Here is a 24,975-nt window from a genome sequence, read left to right as displayed (position 1 = left end):
AGAGAGGAAAGCCCGCAGGGGGTGGCACCCCCCATGGGGAGTCCGAATAGGACTAGGGGAGGGGGCGCGGCCCCCCTTTCCCTCTCCCTTCTTTCCTTCCCCTTCCACCAAGGGAATCCTACTAGGACTTGGAGTCCTAGTAGGACTCCTCCCTCTTGGCGTGCCCTACAGGGCGGGCCGACCTCCCCCTCTCCTCCTTTATATACGGGGGCACCATAGCACAACAGACAATCTCATTGCCGTGTGCGGTGCTCCCCTCCATAGTTTAACACCTCGGTCATATCATCGTAGTGCTTACGCGAAGCCCTGCGCCGGTAACATCATCAACACCATCGCCACGATGTCGTACTGACGGAACTCTCCCTCGTCCTCAACTAGATCAAGAGCTCGAGGGACGTCATCGGGCTGAACGTGTGCTGAACGCGGAGGTGTCGTACCGATACGTCCATTTTGCATCATGCTTTTATATCGATATTTATTGCATTATGGGTTGTTATTTCAGGTTATGTCACAATGCTTATGGCTATTCTCTCTTATTTTACAGGGTTTACATGAAGAGGGAGAATGCCAGCAGGTGGGATTCTGGGCTGGAAAAGGAGCAAATATTGGAGACCTATTATGCACAGCTCTGAAAGTCCTGAAACTCCACGGAAGTCAGTTTGGGAATTAATAAAAAATATTGAGCGAAAGAAATACCTGAGGGGGGCCACCCACCACCCATGAGGGTGGGGGCGCGCCCTACCGCCCTGGGCGCGCTCCCCTGCCTCATGGGCCACCTGGCAGCCCTCTGGTGCCCATCTTCTGCTATATGAAGTCTTTTACCCTGGAAAAAATCATAAGTAAGCTTACGGGATGAAACTCCGCCGCCACGAGGTGGAACCTTGGCGGAACCAATCTAGGGCTCAGGCAGAGCTGTTCTGCCGGGAAACTTCCCTCCGGGAGGGGGAAATCATCACCATCGTCATCACCAATGATCCTCTCATCGGGAGGGGGGCAATCTCCATCAACATCTTCACCAGCACCATCTCCTCTCAAACCCTAGTTCATCTCTTGTATCCAATCTTTGTACCAAAACCTCAGATTGGTACCTATGGGTTTCTAGTAGTGTTGATTACTCCTTATAGTTGATGCTAGTTGGTTTATCCGGTGGAAGATTATTTGTTCAGATCCTTAATGCATATTAATACCCCTCTGATCATGAACATGAATATGCTTTGTGAGTAGTTAAGAGTGTTCCCGGGGACATGGGTGAAGTCTTGCTATTAGTAGTCATGTGAATTTGGTATTCGTTCAATTTTTTTGATGAGATGTATGTTGTCTCTCCTCTAGTGGTGTTACGTGAATGTCGACTACATGACACTTCACCATTGTTTGGGGCTAGAGGAAGGCATTGGTAAGTAATAAGTAGATGATGGGTTGCTAGAGTGACAGAAGCTTAAACCCTAGTTTATGAGTAGCTTCGTAAGTGGTTGATTTGGATCCATATGTTTCATGCTATGGTTGGGTTTACCTTAATACTTCTTTTGTAGTTGCGGATGCTTGCAATAGGGGTTAATCATAAGTGGGATGCTTGTCCAAGAAATGGCAGTACCCAAGCACCGGTCCACCCACATATCAAATTATCAAAGTAACGAACGTGAATCATATGAACGTGATGAAAACTAGCTTGACGATAATTCCCATGTGTCCTCGGGAGCGCTTTTCTCATTATAAGAACTTGTCCAGGCTTGTCCTTTGCTACAAAAAGGATTAGGCTACCTTGCTGCACCTTATTTACTTTCATTGCTTGTTACCCGTTACAAATTATCTTATCACAAAACTATTTGTTACCTACAATTTCAGTGCTTGCAGAGAATACCTTACTGAAAACCGCTTGTCATTTCCTTCTGCTCCTCGTTGGGTTCGACACTCTTACTTATCGAAAGGACTATGATAGATCCCCTAGACTTGTGGGTCATCAAGACTCTTTTCTGGCACCGTTGCCGGGAAGTGAAGCGCCTTTGGTAAGTGGAACTTGATAAGGAAACATTTATATAGTGTGCTGAAATTTCTGTCACTTGTTACTATGGAAACTAATCCTTTGAGGGGGCTTGTTCGGGCTATCTTCACCCCGACCAGTAGAGCAAAGAGTTGCTCCTCAACCTACTGAAAATGTTTACTTTGAAATTCCTTCGGGTATGGTAGAAAAACTGCTAGCTAATCCCTTTGCAGGAGATGGAACATTGCATCCCGATTTACACCTAATCTATGTGGATGAAGTTTGTGGATTATTTAAGCTTGCAGCTATGCCCGATGATGTTATTAAGAACAAGGTTTTCCCTTTATCTTTGAAGGTAGACGCATTGACATGGTATAGGCTATGTGATGATATGGGATCCTGGGACTATAAACGATTGAAGTTGGAATTTCACCAGAAGTTTTATCCTATGCATCTTGTTCATCGTGATCATAATTATATATATAATTTTTGGCCTCGCGAAGGAGAAAGCATCGCTCAAGCTTGGGGGAGGCTTAAGTCAATGTTATATCCATGCCCCAATCATGAGCTCTCGAGAGAAATGATTATTCAAAACCTTTATGCTTGGCTTTCTCTCAACAATCGCACCATGCTCGATACTTCTTGTGCTGGGTCTTTTATGATGAAGACTATTGAATTCAAATGGGATTTATTGGAAAGAATTAAACGCAACTCTGAAGATTGGGATTCCGACGATGATAAGGAGTCGGGTATGACACATAAATTTGATTGTGTTAAATCTTTTATGGATACCGATGTTTTTCGTGGATTTAGCACTAAATATGGACTTGACTCTGAGATAGTAGCATCTTTCTGTGAATCATTTGCTACTCACGTAGATCTCTCTAAGGAGAAGTGGTTTAAATATAATCCTCCCACTGAAGTAAAAGTAGTTGCACCTATTACAGTTGAAGAAAAGACTATCACTTATAATGATCCTATTGTTCCTATTACTTATATTGAGAAACCACCTTTCCCTGTTAGGATAAAGGATTATGCTAAAGCTTCAACTATGGTTCGTAAGAGTAATACTAGAACATATACACCTCCTGAGCAAATTAAAGTTGAACCTAGTATTGATATGGTTAAACATCTCTTGGATGATAATATTGATGGGCATGTTATTTGTTTTTGTGATGCAACTACTAGAATTGCTAGACCCAATACTAAGAAACATAGACCCGTTGTAGGCATGCCTGTTATTTCTGTTAAAATAGGAGATCCACTACAACAAAAACACCATGTATGTGATTGCGGCTAATCTGCACCCGGGCTCATCTGCACCCACGCTTAGAAAAAAAATCAAAAAAAATACTAGAAAATTCAAAAAATTCTAATTTTTTTGTGGTGGTAGATAATTTGACGCGCGAGGTGCGCCCCAAAATTCATCTCATTTGAGCATCTGAGCAGCTCTCGGCAAAAAAGAGAAAATCAGGGTCTGTAAAAATGTTCACTGTTCACGCACTGTTTTGACCCGATTTGTCTTTTTTGCCGAGAGCTGCTCAGATGTCCAAATAAGTTGAATTTTGGGGCGCACCTCACGCGTCAAATTATCTACCACCACAAAAAAAATTGGAATTTTTTGAATTTTCCTGGGTTTTTTTTGAATTTTTTTCTGAGAGGGAGCAGATGAGCCCGGGCATGTATGGTCGCTTTTTCTGTGACGCTATTTTATTCGTCTCTATGCCCAGGAACACTGGCAACGTAAAGACGCTTCTTAAGACGTTTATAAAGCGCCACGGAATTTTCTTTATAATTAGACTTTTCAGAAATAAGTATATAATTTTAATTAACTTAGAGACGAATTATGAGACGTTTTAGTGTGCGGCTCTAGTCTTATCTTAGACTCAAGCAAAGTTTGAATAATATATTTCATAAATTTGGCTAGTAGCTATTAAAAATGGTTGTACTAAACTTTGAATAATCATACTTTTCTAGTATTTTACTGTAACCTTTATTATCCGGTATGTAATATTCTCCTATGTAATGTCTACTATATTACCTCTGTGATATTCTCCTACTATGTTAAACTAAAAACCAATCACCCCAGAGATACGAAGCTCGCTAAAAAAAGCAGTGGCCCATAGTTCCACTGAGTTCTGTGCAAATAGACATTGCATCGGCACCACAGCTCAAGATATCGGGGCCTCCTGCGAGCAAACGCACAGGGGAGTCCACCCTGGGCCGGCCAGTTAGTAAGTATGCACAGCTCAAGATATCGGGGCCTCCTGCGAGCAAACGCACAGGGGAGTCCACCCTGGGCCGGCCAGTTAGTAAGTATGCACAGCACATGATCAAAAATCCAAAAAGGTGCGCACGCTTGTATCGAACTCGAGACCTTAAGGGACCGTGCACGCGATGCTAACAAACAGACCGAGCGAACTTTGTTGACCCATAACTAGCGCACACCATTAAGAACTAGCTACCGGTACGGACATGCTCTAGGTAAGTAAAAAGAATATTTTAGGTGTAGTGTAGCTAATAGATTTTTCTCAAACGATTTTTTTTCAAATTTCAAAATGTTTTAAAAAAACATATCTTCTAAAAATATATATTTTCAAAATTTTGATCGTTTTTCTAAAAACACGAGCATTTTTTCAAATATGCGAACATTTCAAAAAAATGAACATTTCTTTTCATTTTGAGAACCACTTTTTAAATTGACGAACATTTCTTCAAAATTCCCGAACATTGTTTGAATTTGTGAGAAAATTTTACAAAAACTTGAACATTTTTTGCAAGCATGAAATTTTTTCTAAATCTTCTGAACAAATTTGAATATGCGGACAATTTTGGGAAAGATAAACATTTTTTGGAATTTGTTGTACGCCGTGAAAATCGCAAAAGAAGTTGTCTGCGTCTGGGATTCCATCCCCTGACTCCCTACTGACAAACGCTTGCTGCTAGCCACCACAACCTGCGAGATCTAGTGCAAAATAAACATCGCAAGCGTTAAAAACTAATAGCAGTAGCAGACTTAACATTGTTAGAAAAGAATCCCGAACAATATTCTCAAATTTGAGTTATTTTCGAAACTTACGAACAATGTTTGACAAACCCAAGCACATTTGAAATTTCTGAACTGTTTTGTCAACACGAACTTTTTTGAATTTGTGAACATAACTTTAAAACTCACAAACATATTTTGAATTTTTGGAACAAATTTCGAAATGGAGAAAAAATTTGAAATTCCCCAACAAATTGGAATGCGAACAATTGCTGAACTTTTTGTAAACATGAACATTTTTAGAATTTGTGACCAAATTTCGAATTGGGAACAATTTTTTAAATCACGAACAGATTTTGAATTTTGGATTTTATACATGAAAATTTTAAGAATTTTTGAAAAAAAATCAAGTTGGGAACAATTTTTAAACTCACGAGCATATTTTGAAATGGATAATTTTTTAGAAAATCCCCAAAAAATTGAAATGCGAACAATTTTTGAACACGAGAACAAAAAATTGAAAACAAGAACGTTTTATTAAATTTTGTGAACATTTTTTGAAAACATGAACACTTTATGGAAATCAGAAAATTACCTGAAATATTATGAAAATTTTGAACAAAAACATTCTGAACAATTTATGAAAAATGAGATTTTCTTTTGAAATTCTTGAACTATTTTATAAAAATGCAAACCTTTTTCAAATATATGAAGAATTTTCAAAAACACGACCATTTTTAAAAAAGTTGAACCTTTTTAAAGAACAATCATTTTTTTAAGTTTCCAAACAATTTTTTAAACATGGAGTTAAAGAAAAAGACTTGTAAAATAAAAAAGAAACAAGAAAAAAAACAGGGAAAAAGAAAAAAAGAAAATGAAATAAAAAAACGGTTTAGGAACCTCCTAGAAGGTTCCCAAATCCGGAAAATAAACCAGGTAGGAACCTCCTGGAAGCTTCCCAAAACTGGGATGGCTGCAGCCCTGGGCGGGCCGGCCCAGATCATTCCTCGCTGTCGAACCCTTGTGCGAAAGGTCGACAACTCGCCGCAATGTGCGTCGCATAGGATTTTCCCAAGATATCACCCTTAGAGCATCTCTAGCAGGCCCGTATAACGCGTGAACCCGCATAATTTCGGCGAGTATACGGGCTCGGCCCAATTTTCTGGCCAGAAAAGAGCCCGTATACTCATCTGACCCGTATTTTTTTACCATGGCCCGCAAACCTTACCCTCGAAGCCGTATAACTACGAGTTTGCGGTGCAGATATGGGTCGAAACCCTATCCCCGCCACCGCCCGCCGCCGCGTTTCCCCGCGATTCCCACTCCATCCGTTGCATTTCTTGACGCCGGTGAGCCCAGTTCCGCCTCCAGCCGCCATGTCGGGCGGTATGTGGAGCTCCGGCCGCAGCTTCGGTGGGGGCGACAACCCCGAGCACTAGCGGTGTGTCCGCACGGACGGCGCGAGGAAGCACGCGACCAGGAAGTGGACCAATCAAGGTCTCGAGCCGCCGGAAAGGCTCCTCCATCGCGAGACGGAGGAGTATGACCGCTCGCATGGGAGGACGCCCTCCTCGAACGCGGGTAATCTTCCTCGGCCGCGGGCTCTTCCTCTACTGTGTGGCTCACTACCGGCGCGGGGGGCCCTTCCAACGCGGCGCTTCTCCCCGTGAAGAGAGAGTCGGAGGAGATCCCGCGTCGAGGCGTCATCGATCCCGAAAATTACGTCGGCGATGATGTTGAGGCGGTCGCAGCCACGATTGCCGCACGGAGCTTGCAAGAGGAGGAGCATTGCCGCCACGACGAGGAGATCCAAGAGCTTCTTTTCAAGTAGGCGGTCGCAGCCAACCTCGCCGCGAAGGACAAGGACGATGAGTGGCGGCGCGTCCACGAGGAGCAGAAGAAGATGTACATCGACCTCGTCAGCTCCTACAAGGAGGATTGACTGACGACTGAGCTCCTCCACCGCGTTGGCCTCGCCGCTGTGAGCTCGTCCATTTTCGTAGCCGCCGCGTGCCCGCAGATCCCCCCTCTAGTGGTAGAATGTAGTATATATGAAGTATGTGTGATCTATGTAGTATGTTGTAATGAACTATGATTGATTAGTGTGGTTGCAATTCTCCCGCAAATGCTTTTTTTAAATTATACAGTTTCATATACGGGGTCTATTATGCAGCGCACGATTTCGCCCCGCAAAACAGATTTTCCTCGAATTGTAAACGCGTTATGCGGGTCGGCATTATACGGGGTCTGCTAGAGATGCTCTTACTGCTTGAAACAATGACTCCACCCCTTGATCTACGACTGCATCAACTTTATACTTTTTTTATTAAAATAGAAATATGTGGATATCACATTGAATACGTGTATTATTGAATAAAGTTTGATCCGTTTTAGAAAAGAAAATGAATACAGATTGATCCAGTAAAAAAAACCTTGAAAATACTATTTATTCATATATGGTTAATTTGGGCTTCTGAATTATTATTGTTAATCAAATTTGGCTTTCCTACACAATTTTCGCTTAACAAATTTGGCGCTCCAAATTATTTTCTTTACCGCCTGATACTTCCCGCATTTGATTTTTTTTGCGCTCCAATATATGCCCGGATAATTTGCCCATGCCGCCACCTCCCCACCTCCCCGTTTCTCCAACCTCTTGATTCCAATCTACACCGGCATCACCCACCCGCGCGCCGCCCCTTCACGCACCCCGCACAATGGCTGCCTCAGCTAGAAGCTGTGCCCTCCGCCGCCAGCTCTGCCGGCCACTGACTTCTGTTCTCCTCCATCGGCAATCTCAGTAGTTGGAGCCCCGTCGCGTCCATCGTCCTCACTCCTCACCGTCGCTAACAACAACGTGCTCCTCCCCACGTCGTTATCACCGTCACCAAGACGCATCCAGGACCGATTACATCCTTCCACCCGAAGCTCCGTGCGTGTTCCGTCGCTACACCTCCCGCATCTCGCCTCCATCCAGCATCGTCAGCCTTCGGCACGTTAGCAGGTAATCCCTTGAATCCCATATCCTCTATGGTCTTTACCATTAAATCATTCAAAGTGGCCTCCTTAATTTATGCATCTTAAGCCTATATTCCTATTGGTTCTCTTTCCTAAGTTCAATACTTCCACCTCCGTCTCCTTACTTCCCACTGGTAGTCCAATGCACTCTAAGTGTTTGGTGAATTGTTTGCTTGCCTCGAAATCAATCCTGACATGGTAATATATGTCATCAACTGTTTGGTCTAATAAAATTATATACAGTAAAACTGAAAGTAGTATAAGTGAGCAATATAATTCAGGTGGGGATCCACCCCCCCCCCCCCGGGGTGATATCTCAAAAAAAGTAGTACAAGTGGTGTATGTTACCCTCACAGACGTAACAGCAAGTTTGCCCACGCCGCCAATATATGCGGATATATGCCCGGATAATTTGCCCACGCCGCCACCTCTCCACCTCCTCGTTTCTCCAACCTCTTGATTCCAATCTACGCCGGCATCACCCACCCGCGCGCCACCCCTTCACGCACCCCGCACAATGGCTGCCTCAGCTAGAAGCTGTGCCCTCCGCCGCTAGCTCTGCCGGCCGCTGACTTCTGTTCTCCTCCATCGGCAATCTCAGTAGTTGGAGCCCCGTCGGCGTCCATCATCCTCACTCCTCACCGTCGCTAACAACAACGTGCTCCTCCCCACGTCGTTATCACCGTCACCAAGACGCATCTAGGACGATTACATCCTTCACCCGAAGCTCCGCGGCGTGTTCCGTCGCTACACCTCCCCGCATCTCGCCTCCATCCAGCATCGTCAGCCTTCGGCACGTTAGCAGGTAATCCCTTGAATCCCATATCCTCTATGGTCTTTACCATTAAATCATTCAAAGTGGCCTCCTTAATTTATGCATCTTAAGCCTATATTCCTATTGGTTCTCTTTCCTAAGTTCAATACTTCCACCTCCGTCTCATTACTTCCCGCTGGTAGTCCAATGCACTCTAAGTGTTTGGTGAATTGTTTGCTTGCCTCGAAATCAATCCTGACATGGTAATATATGTCATCAACTGTTTGGTCTAATAAAATTATATATAATAAAACTGAAAGTAGTATAAGTGAGCAATATAATTCAGGTGGGGATCCCTCCCCCCCCCCCCCGAGTGATATCTCAAAAAAAAGTACAAGTGGTGTATGTTACCCTCACAGACGTAACAGCAAGTTTGCCCACGCCGCCAATATATGTGGATATATGCCCGGATAATTTGCCCACGCCGCCACCTCCCCACCTCCCCGTTTCTCCAACCTCTTGATTCCAATCTAGGCCGGCATCACCCACCCGCGCGCCACCCCTTCACGCACCCCGCACAATGGCTGCCTCAGCTAGAAGCTGTGCCCTCCGCCGCTAGCTCTGCCGGCCGCTGACTTCTGTTCTCCTCCATCGGCAATCTCAGTAGTTGGAGCCCCGTCGGCGTCCATCATCCTCACTCCTCACCGTCGCTAACAACAACGTGCTCCTCCCCACGTCGTTATCACCGTCACCAAGACGCATCTAGGACGATTACATCCTTCACCCGAAGCTCCGCGGCGTGTTCCGTCGCTACACCTCCCCGCATCTCGCCTCCATCCAGCATCGTCAGCCTTCGGCACGTTAGCAGGTAATCCCTTGAATCCCATATCCTCTATGGTCTTTACCATTAAATCATTCAAAGTGGCCTCCTTAATTTATGCATCTTACGCCTATATTCCTATTGGTTCTCTTTCCTAAGTTCAATACTTCCACCTCCGTCTCCTTACTTCCCGCTGGTAGTCCAATGCACTCTAAGTGTTTGGTGAATTGTTTGCTTGCCTCGAAATCAATCTTGACATGGTAATATATGTCATCAACTGTTTGGTCTAATAAAATTATATATAGTAAAACTGAAAGTAGTATAAGTGAGCAATATAATTCAGGTGGGGATCCCCCCCCCCCCGGGTGATATCTCAAAAAAAGTAGTACAAGTGGTGTATGTTACCCTCACAGGCGTAACAACAAGTTTTTACCATGACTTTTCTGAATTTTCATTACCGACAGTCAAGAAAAGACATGTATTAAAATCCATCGTCCAGAAAGGGGTTACATCTGGAGATAATCTTTTACATAAGAATTTTGAATTTACAACAACTGGACTGATGTTTAATTTAATTGAATATGAATTACATTGCTTTACTCGGAATGGTCTATACTTCACATGCTTATTGCTTGGGCAAATTGAAAATGGTGATTAGAAGTAATTTTCATCAGGTTGATCCATATGGTTAATCATTGATGAATCATAAATCATCTCCACAAGGTTGATCCATTTGGTCCCATAATCTTTCCATTTGAGAACATAAATGACTCAGTGCTCTACCTTTTCAAAGTAAGCTACATGATACTGCTTCCTCGGTGGGCTTATGATAGAGGTGTAAGCAGTAAATTGATGGAAACGATCTGTAGTTACCTGGCTTGAACATCCAAATAGTGTTTTGTTCTGGCTAAACTATATTTTGCAGACTATTTACAAAACATTTTGTGGACATTCAAAATGTTGTAACCAAGTGCTAGTGCTCTTAAGTTATTTGTTGTCCCAAGACATTCTTTGTGATGAAAAATGACACCTGCCAGTGTAGTACTAAATAAACCAAGCCATCTAAAGTTTCATGTTTCATTATTGACCAAACACAGCACCTAGTCACCTCCCTACAGGTGACCGAAAATCACTTAATACAGATCGCAATCAGCCTTGCAAAAGAAATAACGGGAAACAAGCCAAAAGTACAGATCACAATAGTTCTCCAAGTCAATTTGCCATCAGTCTCCACACCCATGGCATTGAATACCTAAACTGCAATGTGCTTCAGTAGCTTTTCTCTGACTTCAAGAATTTCCATTGTCCTCCTTTTCAATTGTTTTGCTAAACAGATGGCATTGAAGATCTAAATTGCAATGTGATTCAGTAGCTTTGCTCTGACTCCAGGAATCTCCATTGTCCTCCTTTGGGATGTTAAGAACTTGAGTTAATCCAGTAACAAATAGAACTTCACTTAAGTATTTGGACGTAGAAAAGCACTACCGGTGCATGAAATTGTGGCGTCTATAGTTTTCCATTGGTCATTTATTGTCAGTCAAGTTCTCAAGTTTTTATGCACCGCTACCATTCCGGATCAATGCTCACAACACGGCTTCTTCGTTTCACTTGCTATCTTGACTCGCTCCAAAGCAGGCAAAGCTCATGCGGCAGCTCCTCCACCTCTGGCAGTAAAAAGCTTATCTTACTTCTCATCCTAATATAGTGTGCAAAGTCTATACAAAAATTAACAGTAATGTTACGCGTACCTCTTGTATTTTCAACACTTATCTACAACAGAAATGAGGCTATAGCTAATATTCATGTACCAAAGTAAAGTGAACAGTGAACTGCTAATTTTGGTAGAATTAAAACAAAAATCAACAAATTAGGAGATGCAATCCGCAACAACAAAACCTAATTAGCAATGACAATACACATATGTGGAGTTTCTAGTGTTTTAGAAAAAAAATTGCATGGAAGCAGAGCAGTACCAGGGTTCATGCCATTCTGATTGGAAACTTTGGGAGGGTAAAAATAATATGTTCTGCTTGTTCTACGAATTCAAAAATCTGAGTTATTTATTAGATGATGCAGTGCAATGCGTGACCTTGACATGCATTTCTATGGACACATTACCTGTCATTAGCTTGTTGATTAACATATGATTTTAACATTCTTGTGGAAAATATTTTATGTCAAGGGTACCGAGACGACTTCGAAGCCTGAACATCCTAGTGCAGGCTGCTGATAGTGTACAAGCAGATGAAGAAAATTTACAAGGCCCTTCAGCAAATTAATGATTTCTTACGAAGAAAGTGATGGTATACTTCTACTTGTGATTAAAGTAAATGCTTTAATTTAATACTTAGTATAATGAGATGTTTATATTTATTTCAACAGCAGGAGAAACTGGAAGAAAGAAAACAAAATATAGGGAGTCTTTCATGGGAAGATAATAGAGAAGTATTTAAAAGTGTGCATGGGCAAGAAGTGAAAAAACTTCGAGGGTATTATGGTGATAAGTATTGGAGCGAAATAAAGTCTCTCAGGGACTGACTTTTGTTCGGCATTCTTACAAAGGAGAAAATGTTCAGTTTGCACTGCGGGCAGTAGGTGATAATGTAGAAAACATGGCAGATCATATGGCCATGATGAGTTCATTCTTGAAGCAAAAATTCCTTGGAGTTGGAGAAATGAATTTGTAACCGAGGGAAGTGATGAAGTTGGTATCTTAGCCACATCTCTTTCTACAAAGATAAAAGTATGAGTATTAGTATATTATTATCATATTCTTGTTTTAGGTTGATCTGAATGGAAGAGTAGTTGGCAGTGACCTCCCACATGAATCAGACAACAAAGTTGAAGAATCACCTGGCAGTTCAGCATTTCTTCTTACACTAGACTGAAAGCTTATGTTCTGAAAGTTTCTATGTTATCTTTCTTTTTTCAGGGTAGATGGAGATTTAGAAAAGGAGTGCATTCCAGGAGCCAGGAGGAACTATAGACAGAAGATCTAGTCTTTAAGTGAACAAATATTATAGATATGTATAGATTTTAGCTTCATAGGAAAACTTAGTTCTAGTTTTCAATATAATTTCTTAATTATTTGCATCTTTCATATGAATGTCTGATTTGATTCAGTTGTGAACTCAAGATGTTTGTTCCTACTAACTAGTACACTGGATGTGTTACTAAGTATGCTAATTGTACAAATGGGATACTTGTGAATGCAATTTGTGATATCGGCGGATGCCTTTATATGATGATATTTGTTGCTTGTGAATGCAAATGGTGATATGGGCGGATGCCTTTATGCAATTATATTTGATGATCATTCTGAACATGCATATGTGGCGTGATAGTAACTGAATTTGAAATTATGAAATGCAAATTCAACATAAATCCAAAAAATATTCAAAGTAAAATATTCCATAGTTACAAAGAAGCTTATGTATATTTAGAGACGAATATAGCGTCTCTACGTAGCGCGTATAAGCATTGGGCCCATGACAAATGAAACATTTGTATGTGAGTAGAGACGTGATATGAACGCATCTAATAGAACGTCTTTATATATCTAGAGACGATTTTGAACGTCCCAATATAGCGTCTCATGCCATGTACACACGCTTTGCCGGCGTCTCTAGATGTTTTGAGACGGTCCGTGAGAAGACGCTCCAAAGACGCTTTACTATGTCGACTCTATGGTTGCCTAGAGATGAAATAACACGTCTCTAGCTATGGAATTGAATGCCTCTACACATAGATTTTCTTGTAGTGATCATTGTTATCATGGCTTATGTGATAGGGGTGCTAGTGCTAGTGCAATACCTCATTCTTTATATAAAGAAATTATGCATGACATTGCACCTGCTGAGATAGAAGATATTGATGTTACAATTAAGCTTGCCAATAGAGATACTATTTCACCAATTGGGATTGTTAGAGATGTTGAAGTCTTGTGTGGGAAAGTTAAATATCCTGCTGATTTTCTTGTTCTTGGTTCCCCACAAGATGACTTTTGTCCCATTATATTTGGTAGACCTTTCTTAAATACTGTCAATGCTAAGATGAAAGAAGTGGTAAGAAAGGAAATACTAAAGCTCCTAGAGGTAGGTATAATTTATCCCGTTGCTGATAGTCAGTGGGTAAGTCCTGTCCATTGTGTCCCTAAGGAGGGAGGTATTATTGTTGTTCCTCATGATAAAGATGAATTGATCCTGCAAAGAATTATTACAGGTTATAGGATGGTAATTGATTTCCGCAAATTAAATAAAGCTACTAAAAAAGATCATTGCCCTTTACCTTTTATTGATCAAATGCTAGAAAGACTATCCAAACATACACATTTTTGCTTCCTAGATGGTTACTCTGGTTTCTCTCAAATACCTGTGTCAGTAGAGGATCAAGAAAAGACCACTTTTACTTGCCCTTTCGGTACTTTTGCTTATAGACATATGCCTTTTGGTTTATGTAATGCACCTGCTACCTTTCAAAGATGCATGATGGCTATATTCTCTGACTTTTGTGAAAAGATTTGTAAGGTATTCATGGATGATTTATCTGTTTATGGATCCTCTTTTGATGATTGCTTGAGCAACCTTGATCGATTTTTGCAGAGATGTGAAGATACTAGTCTCGTCTTGAATTGGGAGAAGTGCCACTTTATGGTTAATGAAGGTATTGTCTTCGGGCATAAAATTTCTGAAAGAGGTATTGAAGTTGATAAAGCTAAGGTTGATGCTATTAAAAAGATGCCATGTCCCAAGGACATTAAAGGTATTAGAAGTTTCCTTGGTAATGCCAGTTTTATAGGAGGTTCAATAAGGACTTCTCTAAAATTTCTAGGCCTCTGACTAATCTATTGCAAAAAGATATTCCTTTTGTCTTTCATGATGACTGTGTAGAAGCGTTTGAAATACTTAAGAAAGCTTTGATTTCCGCACCTATTGTTCAGCCACCTGATTGGAATTTACCCTTTGAAATTATGTGTGATGCTAGCGATTATGTGGTAGGTGCTGTTCTAGGACATAGAGTTGATAAGAAGCTAAATGTTATTCAATATGCTAGTAAAACTCTAGACACTGCCCAGAGAAATTATGCTACTACTTAAAAAGAATTCTTAGCAGTTGTATTTGCTTGTGATAAGTTCAGACCTTATATTGTTGATTCTAAAGTAACTGTTCACACTGATCATGCTACTATTAAATATCTTATGGAAAAGAAAGATGCTAAACCTAGACTTATTAGATGGGTTCTCCTACTACAAGAATTTGATTTGCATATTATTGATAGAAAGGGAGCTGAGAACCCCGTTGCAGACAACTTGTCTAGGTTAGAGAATGTTCTTGATGACCCACTACCTATTAATGATAGCTTTTCTGATGAATAATTAGTTGTCATAAATGCTTCACGTACTGCTCCATGGTATGCTGATTATGCTAATTATGTTGTTGCTAAATTCATACCACCTAGTTTCACATACCAGCAAAAGAAAAAGTTCTTCTATGATTTAAGAAATTACTTCTGGGATGGCCCACACCTTTATAAAGAAGGATTAGATGGTGTCATTAGACGTTGTGTACCTGAGCATGAACAGGAACAGATCCTACGCAAGTGTCACTCCGAGGCATATGGAGGACACCACGCTGGAGATAGAACTGCACATAAGGTATTGCAATCGGTTTTTATTGGCCTACTCTCTTCAAAGATGCCCATAAGTTTGTCTTGTATTGTGATGAATGTCAAAGAATTGGTAATATTAGTAGACGTCAAGAAATGCCTATGAATTATTCTCTTGTTATTGAACCTGTCAGATTTAGGGTTCCGGCAGACCCTTGAGGTTCGAACATTGGGGTGCGCGCGGAGGTTTCGCCTTCTACCTACCTGTTCCTCGCTGAATCGCTAGGATCTAAACTACGAGAAGAACAACACAAGAGACACAGGGTTTATACTGGTTCAGGCCACCATTGTGGTGTAATACCCTACTCCAGTGTGTGGCGTGGTGGATTGCCTCTTGGGATGATGATGAACAATACAAGGAAGAACGGCCTCGCGAGGGTCTGTTCTTGTGGTGGTGTTGTCCCTTTGGAGGGATTGATTCTAGATGCATATCTTATACCCAGATTCCTCTCTCGCTCCCTCTACCATGTGGGTGGCTAGTCCTATTTATAGGCGAAGGCCCTGGGCCTCTTCCCAAATATTGAGCGGGAAGGGCGCCAACAATTGGCCAATTTGAAGGGGAACATCTAGTACACTTATCCTGACTAAAGTTGGTCCTCGCGTGCCAAAGGCTCTGGTGGTGACGCTGACTTGGGCTCCACGGTGACCTCTATCCTGCCGTTGGACTGGTCTTGGTCTTGTTGCACCGAAATGGATGTCTTTGCTTGATGCTCTTGCCTGCGCTTGCTCCCCTTGCACCAAAGAGGAAAGAAGGACACTGCGCGGGCTGGCGCCCTTGGTCGTCATGGCTTGCGTCATGGGCACCTCGCGAGGTACCCCGCCTTGAACTCTCTGCCTCCTCGTGAGCCAGCCTGACGAGGCCGTGCATGAGGAAGCTCCTTGTTGTCCGCCCCGCGAGGCTTGGCCCCTCGCGAGGGTCTTGAGCCTGTGTTGATGAAGATAGGCCGTGCTGGGCCCCCTTTGAGCCATGCCGCAGGCCGCAGGCAGGCAAGTCTGGGGACCCCCATTCCGAGAATGCCGACAGTAGCCCCCGGGCCCAAGGCGCGCCCGGACTTGGCCGAGCAGAGAGGTGAAAGGGCAAGTGCAAAGCGTCGCGGGCCCTAACAGCCTGCGGCCCTGGGCGCCGCGTGGCGGTTGATTGGACGTGGGCGCCTCCACTTCCCCATGACGCCTAGGCAACTGCACGGATTCGACAAGTCCTTGCACGCGAAACGAGTCATAATTACCTGCGGTCGCGGAGGCCGATGGTTGGCCTCCTCTGGCTTTAAGTACAGCACGCCGTGTGCCCTTCCGGTTCATCCCCTCTTGCTTCTCCTTCTTCCTCATGGCCCCGCCAAGGAGGCTCTCAGCCGCAGAGAAGGGAAAAGCTCGCCAGGCCGAGCCTGCCTCTCCCCCGCCCAAGCGCGGTCGCGGCCGCCCTCGCAAGCACCCCGTGGCCTCCATGGCGGTTCCCCGTGACCGCGGAGGTGACTTCCCGCGTGGCGACGGGCGGCCGGCCACGGCCGGGGGAGGGGGGTGTTTCGGCCGTGCGGCCCCCGAGGCCGCGCTCTCGCACTGCGGAGGTGCTGCCGGAGTTTGTTGTGTGGGCAACGGAGCCGGCCAGCGACCGGCTTCAGCTCCCTCACTTCCTCCTAGGTGAGCTCTCGGCTGGCGCCCCGGGCGGCCTCTGGCTCCAGGCAGACGGCTGCTGCAGCCGGGCCTCGTGGGCTTCGCTGGAGGTCTTCGCGACCGGGAGCCTGGCCCTGACCCGCGGCTGGCAGACGTTTGCCCGTGCGCGTGGCCTGAGCCGCCGGTGCACCCTGCACTTCAAGTTCGACGGTGACGCCACCGTCTACGTGAGGGTGTTTGGGGAAGATGGTCGCCATGCTGGGTGCTGCCTGAAGACGACGGCCACGGCCGGGGATCCATCCCCGGTGAGGATGGAGAGGGCAGCGAGCGTGCGGCTGGTGGCGCTCGGGATTCCTCAAGCTTCACTGGTTCCTCTTCAGGTAGCGATTCTTCTAGCAGCGGCCGCGGTCTGCCTCCGCGCCGTCGTGCCTGCTTGGAGGGCGGTAGCGGCTTCGCCCGCCATCGCGCCCTGGTGAAGCGCTAGAGGGAGTCCGCTTGAGCTCCGGAGGTAGCTCAGGCCCGGCGCATGGTGAGCTTTGCCTGATTTGTTCCCCCTTCTCCCTTTTCCTGCGCAAAAACACAGCTATGTGGGGGCCCTGCGGGGGCGTGTTTGTGTTATCGTTGTCAATCATCATAATGTTTCCGTTATTCTGGTATTGTTCCTTCTTGCCGAACGCATGCGCGTAGGTAATCCCCAGCCTTGGCCATGGGGTGACCGACCCAGGTCCTGTATTCGTGTCATGGTGCCCGTGAGGCACGGACTGGAGGAATGCTCCTATAGTGGACCCGGGTCGTGAGGTCTTGACCGAAAGGATCGAAACACTCGTGAGGGCGCCTGGGCCGTCCCCTCGCGAGACCTCGCACAAGAGAAATCGGGGTCGGAGGGCGAAAAACTGAAGAGCCAAAAGTCAGAAGACAGCAACAGTTTCAATAAACTTCAAATGAGAATGAACTAGCCAACTGCAGAAAGCAAATGAAAAAGCCGCGTCCGGCACCTAGTCTAGTCTTCGACGTCTTCTCACCAGCGCGGAGCTAAGTGCTGCCATTGGGCGTGGGAGGGAGCCCCAGGGCCTAAGGCCGGCGCTCCTGAGACTCCGGGGTGTGTACAGCCCCAACTCATTATTACGTGAGAGTGTCACGGGTGGCGAGCTTCACAGGCGTTGGCCTTCTTCACAGGCTCTGGGCCTTTCTTTAAAGAAGCAAGCTTCACAGGCATTGGCCCTCTTCACAGGCTCCGGGCCTTTCCCAAAACGCGGTAGCTTCACAGGCGTTCGCCTTCTTCACAGGCTCTGGGCCTTTTCCAAAACGCGATAGCTTCACAGGCGTTCGCCTTCTTCACAAGCTCCGGGCCTTTTCCAAAACGCAATAGCTTCACAGGCGTTCGCCTTCTTCACAGGCTCCGGGCCTTTTAAAAAAAGATAGTCTTCACAGGCGTTCACCTTCTTCACAGGCTCCGGGCCTTTTCCAAAAAGATGGTCTTCACAGGCGTTCGCCTTCTTCACAGGCTCCGGGCCTTTTCCAAAAAGATGGTCTTCACAGGCGTTCGCCTTCTTCACAGGCTCCGGGCCTTTTCAGGGGTAAAACCTCCGGAGGTGTTGGATGTTCCACGCATTCTGGACTGGCACCCCCTCCTGAGTCTCCAAGCACGCGGAGCCGGGCCTGGTACATGAACAACCTTGAACGGGCCCTCCCACATGGGAGAGAGCTTATGAAGTCCCTCCCTGGAGAGAACCCGCCTGAGCACGAGGTCCCCTACCTCGAGAGTCCTGGGGCGGATGTTGCGGCAGTGGTATCGCTGTAGTGCTTGTTGACATCTTGCCGCTCGCAGTGCGGCTTCTCGGCGATGCTCCTCCCCCAGCACGAGGTCCATCGCCCGCATGGCGTCCTGCTGCGCTTCATCGAACGCCAGGACCCGTGCGAACCGACGTCTGACCTCGTGAGGGAGGACCGCTTCGGCTCCATAGACCAAGAAGAAAGGGTCTCTCCGGTCGGCTTGGTTGCAGTCGTGCGGATGGACCACAACACGGATTGGAGCTCGTCGTATCAGGCTCTGTCGCAAGCCTCCAGCTTCTTCTTGAATGTTCTGGTCTTGAGGCCCCTCAGGACCTCTGTGTTGGCCCGCTCGGCCTGGCCGTTGCTTCGGGGGTGCGCCACTGAAGCATAGCATATCTGCGTTCCAAGGTTAGCACAGTATGTTTTGAAGAGGTTGCTAATGAACTGCGAACCGTTGTCGGTGATGATGCGGTTCGGCACACCGAACCGGCTCACGATGCCCTTGATGAACCTGACCGCCGAACCCGCGGGGATGGTGCGGACGGCTTCCACCTCGGCCCACTTGGTGAATTTATCCACGGCGACGTAGAGGTAGCGATAGCCCCCTGGTGCCCGGGGAAACGGGCCCAGGATATCAAGCCCCCAGACTGCGAATGGCCACGTGAGGGGTATGGTCTGCAGACCCCCCGCCGGCTGATGGATCTGCTTTGCATGGAACTGACAGGCCTCGCAGGCCTTTACCAGTTCAACGGCGTCATTGAGCGTGGTAGGCCAATAGAAACCGCTTTGGAATGCCTTGCCCACGAGGGTTCGCGATGATGAGTGGTGCCCGCAGTCTCCACCGTGTATGTCTGCCAGCAGCTCTTTCCCTTGCTCCCTGGAGATGCAGCGTAGGGATACATCATTTGGTCGCTTCCGGTAGAGTTCCCCATCCCTGATGCAGTATGCTGTGGCCTGCCATGCCACGCGCTCTGCTTCCTCCTTCTCTGGCAAGATCCCTTGTGTTAGATAGCTCCGGAGCTCCGTGACCCAGCATCCCTCCTGAGGCTCCATTGTCAAGAGCAAATGCGCCCCCGAGGCCGGCCCGTAGACCGGGGCTCCCGAGGCTGGCGGCTGGGGGAGCTCCTCCCGAGGCTGCACCACGATTGACAGTGACAGTGTGGCCGAGGGCTTGAAGAGCCGCTCCTCGAAGACGCCAGGCTCCTGAGGCAGTCGCCTGGATGCTCGTTTGGCGATGTCGTCGGCCTCCTGATTGGTGCCACGGGGCACGTGCTGTAACTCCAGCCCCCAGAACTGCTTCTCCATCCTGCGGACCTCCGCAAGGTAGGCTTAAATGTGCTCATCCCTTGGCTCGTATACTTTGTTGGAGAAGTTGACAAGGAGTTGCGAATCACCTTTGATGGTAAGGCGCTTTACTCCGAGGGCGGCCGCGGCCTTCAGGCCCGCTATCAGGCCTTCATATTCTGCTATATTGTTGGAGACCTTTTCTCCGTGTTGGAAACAGAGCTGCACGGCGTAGTAGAGCTTGTCTTGGGTAGGAGATATAAATACCGCGCCAGCCCCCGCGCCGTGCCTGGAGAACGCCCCGTCGAAGTACATGACCCAACCGTCCGGCGCCTTACTTCCCGGGGAGAGGGATCGATCCTCATCAGCCTTTAGGCCCGGCGCCTCTGTCCACTCTGCCACGAAATCTGCCAAGGCGGCCCCCTTGATGACTCGGGTCGTGCTAAATTCGAGCTGAAATGATTGCAGCTCAATGTTCCACTCGGCGACCCTTCTGGCTGAGTTAGGGCTCCGGAGCACTATTTCCATGGGGTACACGGAGACAACCTTGATAGGGTGACCCTGAAAGTAGTGCCGCAGCTTGCGCGAGGCCACCAGTAGCGCGAGGAGAAGTTTCTGAGGCATGGGGTACCGTGCCCTCGCATCTCGCAACACCGTGCTGACGAAGTACGCTGGGTGCTCAACGAGGCTTGGAGCGTCGGTGCTGGTGGCATCCTCCAGAAACCGTGGTGCCTCCTGAGGCGGTGGAGCCTCCAGGAGCTGGTTGCCTAGGGGAAGGGCCTTTCCTGCTCCTGGTGCGTTCCCCTGCGGCGGATGATCTTCCTCAATCGTGGTAGTGATCTCTGTGAGTCCTTTTTGGTCCTATTTTGCCTTGGCGTGGGCAGCTGCCGCGGCCTTGGTCCGACGCTCCTCCCTAACCGCCACCAGGGCCGCGCTGGCTGAGTAGGGAGTGGCGGCGAGGTAGAGTACCAAGGGCTCTTGTGGGCGTGGGGCCACCATCACCGGTGGGCTGGTTAGGTATCTCTTGAGGTCTTGGAATGCCTTGACAGCCTCTTCAGTCCATTCAAAGGGGCCCTTTTTCTTCATCAACTGGAAGAAAGGCAGCGCCCGCTCCCCCAACCTGGAGATGAAGCGCCCCAGTGCAGTCACGCGCCCAGTGAGCTTCTGCATTTCTCTGAGGGTCTTTGGCGGGCTCATGTCCTCGACCGCCTTGACCTTTTCTGGGTTGGCCTCGATGCCCCAGTGGGATACGAGGAAACCCAAGAGCTTGCCCGAGGGGACTCCAAACACACACTTCTCCAAGTTGAGCCTCAGGCTTACTGCGTTGAGGCTTGCAAAGGTTTCCTTCAGGTCTTGTATCAGGGTCTTGGCCTCGCGAGACTTTACTACAATGTCGTCGACGTAAGCCTCCACGTTCTTCCCTAGTTGCAGGCCCAAGGTGATGTGCATGAGCCGCTGAAAGGTCGCCCCGTGTTGCGCAGTCCGAAGGGCATGCATGTATAGCAGTATACCCCACACGGGGTCAGGAAGGCCGTCTTCTCCACGTCTTCCACCGCCATCTTGATCTGATGATACCCGGAGAAGGCGTCCAAGAAGCATAACAGGTCACACTCAGCGGTGGAATCGACGATTTGATCGATGCGTGGGAGCGGGAAAGGATCTTGTGGGCATGCTTTGTTGAGGTTGGTGAAGTCGACACACATGCGTTCCTTCCCTCCCTTCTTTGGTACCACCACAGGGTTGGCCAACCAATCTGGATATCGAACCTCGCGAATGACCCCCGCGGCTTCTAGCTTGCGGGTCTCCTGGACGATGAAGGCCTGCTTTTCAGTGGACTGTTGCCTTGCTTTCTGCTTTACGGGGCGCGCGTTGGGGCACATGTTGAGGTGGGGCTCGATCACGCCCCGTGGGATCCCTGCCAGCTGATCGGGCTCCCAAGCGAACACCTTCTTGTTTGCATGCAGGAACTTGACCAGGGCTTCCTCCTGCTCGGGCCCGAGGTGGGCGCCTATGGTGAAAGTGGCGCTGGTGGACCCATCCTCGTCGACGGGTATCTGCTTGGTCTCCGCCTTGTCTTGGGTGAACAATTGTTTCTTCTTGGCTGGTGCAACCCCCTTGGGCTCTGGGGCCCCTGCGCTAGCGGGCTGTTCTGACGCTGTCGTCTTGAAGGCGAGCTGGAGCGCTCGCAGCGCGTCCCCGGTGTCCCCAGGCACGGTGAGGACTCCGCTGCTCCCGGGCATCTTCATGAGGTTGTATGTCGGGTGAGTCGCGGCCATGAATTGGGCCAGCGCTGGGTAGCCGAGGATGGCATTGTAGGGGAGTCCGACGAGGGCGATGTCGAAATCAACCAGCTCCGTGCGGAAATTGTCATAGGTGCCGAAGGTCACCGGGAGCCGGATCTGTCCCAAGGAGCTGGATGACCCGCCCCCGATGCCCATGAAGGGCTGGCTTGGCCGCAGCTGCCCCCGGGGTATGCGGAGGAGGTCGAAAGTTTTGACTGAAAGCATGTTGAGGCCCGCGCCACCGTCGATGAGGGTCCTGGTGACAGCCACCTGGCAGATGGTGGGGGTGCATAACATCGGGAGCGCACCCGAGAAGGCCGAGTTGGAGGGGTGGTCTTCCGAACTGAAGGCTAGCCTGGCCTGCGGCTCCGGCCGGTCCCGGGAAGCCCCCTGCCACGCGGAGGTGGCGCCGACCTGGCGGATGAACGGCTTGACATGGCGACTGGAGGGCGGCGCCTGCGAGCCGCCCAGGAGGGCCGCGACGACTGGGGAGGCCGGAGCGGTGTGGCGGGCGAGGAAGAGGTCGCGCGGCTTTTCCCAAGAGACCACGGAGGGATGCAGGGGCGATACTCGTTGCTCATTCCCCGCCGGGCCGGTGGCGGTGTTGACGGCGGGCGACGGGGAGCGACTCGAGCGGCGCGAGCAGCCCAACGAGCGTCAGCCATGGACGCGACGGTCGGAGAAGAGCAGGGCGACGGAAGACGAATTCCGGCGCACCCCTACCTGGCGCGCCAAATGTCGGATTTAGGGTTCTGGCAGACCCTTGAGGTTCGAACACTGGGGTGCGCGTGGAGGTTTCGCCTTCTACCTACCTGTTCCTCGCCGAATCGCTAGGATCTAAACTACGAGAAGAAGAACACAAGAGACACAGGGTTTATACTGGTTCAGGCCACCATTGTGGTGTAATACCCTACTCCAGTGTGTGGCGTGGTGGATTGCCTCTTGGGCTGATGATGAATAATACAAGGAAGAACATCCTCGCGAGGGTCTGTTTTTGTGGTGGTGTTGTCCCTTTGGAGGGGTTGATTCTAGATGCCTATCTTATCCCCAGATTCCTCTCTCGCTCCCTCTACCCTGTGAGTGGCTAGTCCTATTTATAGGCGAAGGACCTGGGCCTCTTCCCAAATATTGAGCGGGAAGGGCGCCAACAATTGGCCAATTTGAAGGGGAACATCTAGTACACTTATCCTGACTAAAGTTGGTCCTTGCCTGCCAAAGGCTCTGGTGGTGACGCCGACTTGGGCTCCACGGGTGACCTCTATCCTACCATTGGACTGGTCTTGGTCTTGTTGCACCGAAATGGATGCCTTTGCTTGATGCTCTCGCCTGCGCTTGCTCCCCTTGCACCAAAGAGGAAAGAAGGACACTGCGCGGGCTGGCGCCCGGCTGGTGCCCTTGGTCGTCATGGCTTGCGTCATGGGCACCTCGCGAGGTACCCCGCCTTGAACTCTACGCCTCCTCGTGAGCCAGCCTGACGAGGTCGTGCCTGAGGAAGCTCCTTGTCGTCCGCCCTGTGAGGCTTGGCCCCTCGCGAGGGTCTTGAGCCTGTGTTGATGAAGATAGGCCGTGCTGGTCCCCCTTTGAGCCACGCCACAGGCCGCAGGCAGGCAAGTCTGGGGACACCCGTTCCCAGAACACTGACAGAACCATTTGATGTTTGGGGCTTTGATTATATGGGACCATTTGATAATAAAAGTTCATATCATAAGTGGCAATATAAAGTGACATTCTTTTGCATTAAGATTTCGTGCATCCAACCATAAAAGCACATGACAACCTCTGCTTCCCTCTGCGAAGGGCCTATCTTTTACATTATGCAAGAGTCATGGTGATCTTCACCTTTCCTTTTTATATTTTATCCTTTGGAAAGAACCTCGTGTTGGAAAGATCCTGATATATATATCCAATTGGATGTAAGCTAGCATGAACTATTATTGTTGACATTACCCTTGAGGTAAAAGGTTGGGAGGTAACACTATAAGCCCCTATCTTTCTCTGTGTCCAATTAAAACTCCATAACCATAAGTATTGCGTGAGTGTTAGCAATTGTGAAAGACTAAATGATAGTTGAGTATGTGGACTTGCTGAAAAGCTCTTATATTGACTCTTTCCTATGTTATGATAAATTGCAATTGCTTCAATGACCAAGATCATAGTTTGCTAGTTCTCGATGAAGTTTCTGATTCATACTTGACATTGTGAATAGATTGTTACTTGAGCATTAGGAATCATATGACAATATATATATGTTGCTGTTATAAGAATGATCATGATGCCCTCATGTCCGTATTTTATTTTTATCGACACCTCTATCTCTAAATATGTGGACATATTTTTTGATATCGGCTTTCGCTTCAGGACAAGCGAGGTCTAAGCTTGGGGGAGTTGATACGTCCATTTTGCATCACGCTTTTATATCGATATTTATTTCATTATGGGCTGTTATTTCACGCTATGTCGCAATACTTATGGCTATTCTCTCTTATTTTACAAGGTTTACATGAAGAGGGAGAATGCCGGCAGCTGGGATCCTGGGCTGGAAAAGGAGCAAATATTGGAGACCTATTCTGCACAGCTCCAAAAGTCTTGAAACTCCACGAAAGTCATTTTGGGAATTAATAAAAAATATTGAGCGGAACAAATACCTGAGGGGGGCCACCCACCACCCACGAGGGTGGGGGGCGCGCCCTACCCCCTGGGCGCGTCCCCTGCCTCATGGGCCACCTGGCAGCCCTCTGGTGCCCATCTTCTGCTATATGAAGTCTTTTACCCTAGAAAAAAATAGAAGCAAGCTTACGGGACGAAACT

Source organism: Triticum aestivum, chromosome 2B (assembly GCF_018294505.1).
Source record: "Triticum aestivum cultivar Chinese Spring chromosome 2B, IWGSC CS RefSeq v2.1, whole genome shotgun sequence".
NCBI classification, from domain to species: Eukaryota; Viridiplantae; Streptophyta; class Magnoliopsida; order Poales; family Poaceae; genus Triticum; species Triticum aestivum.
Note: the sequence above shows the minus strand (reverse complement) of the source record.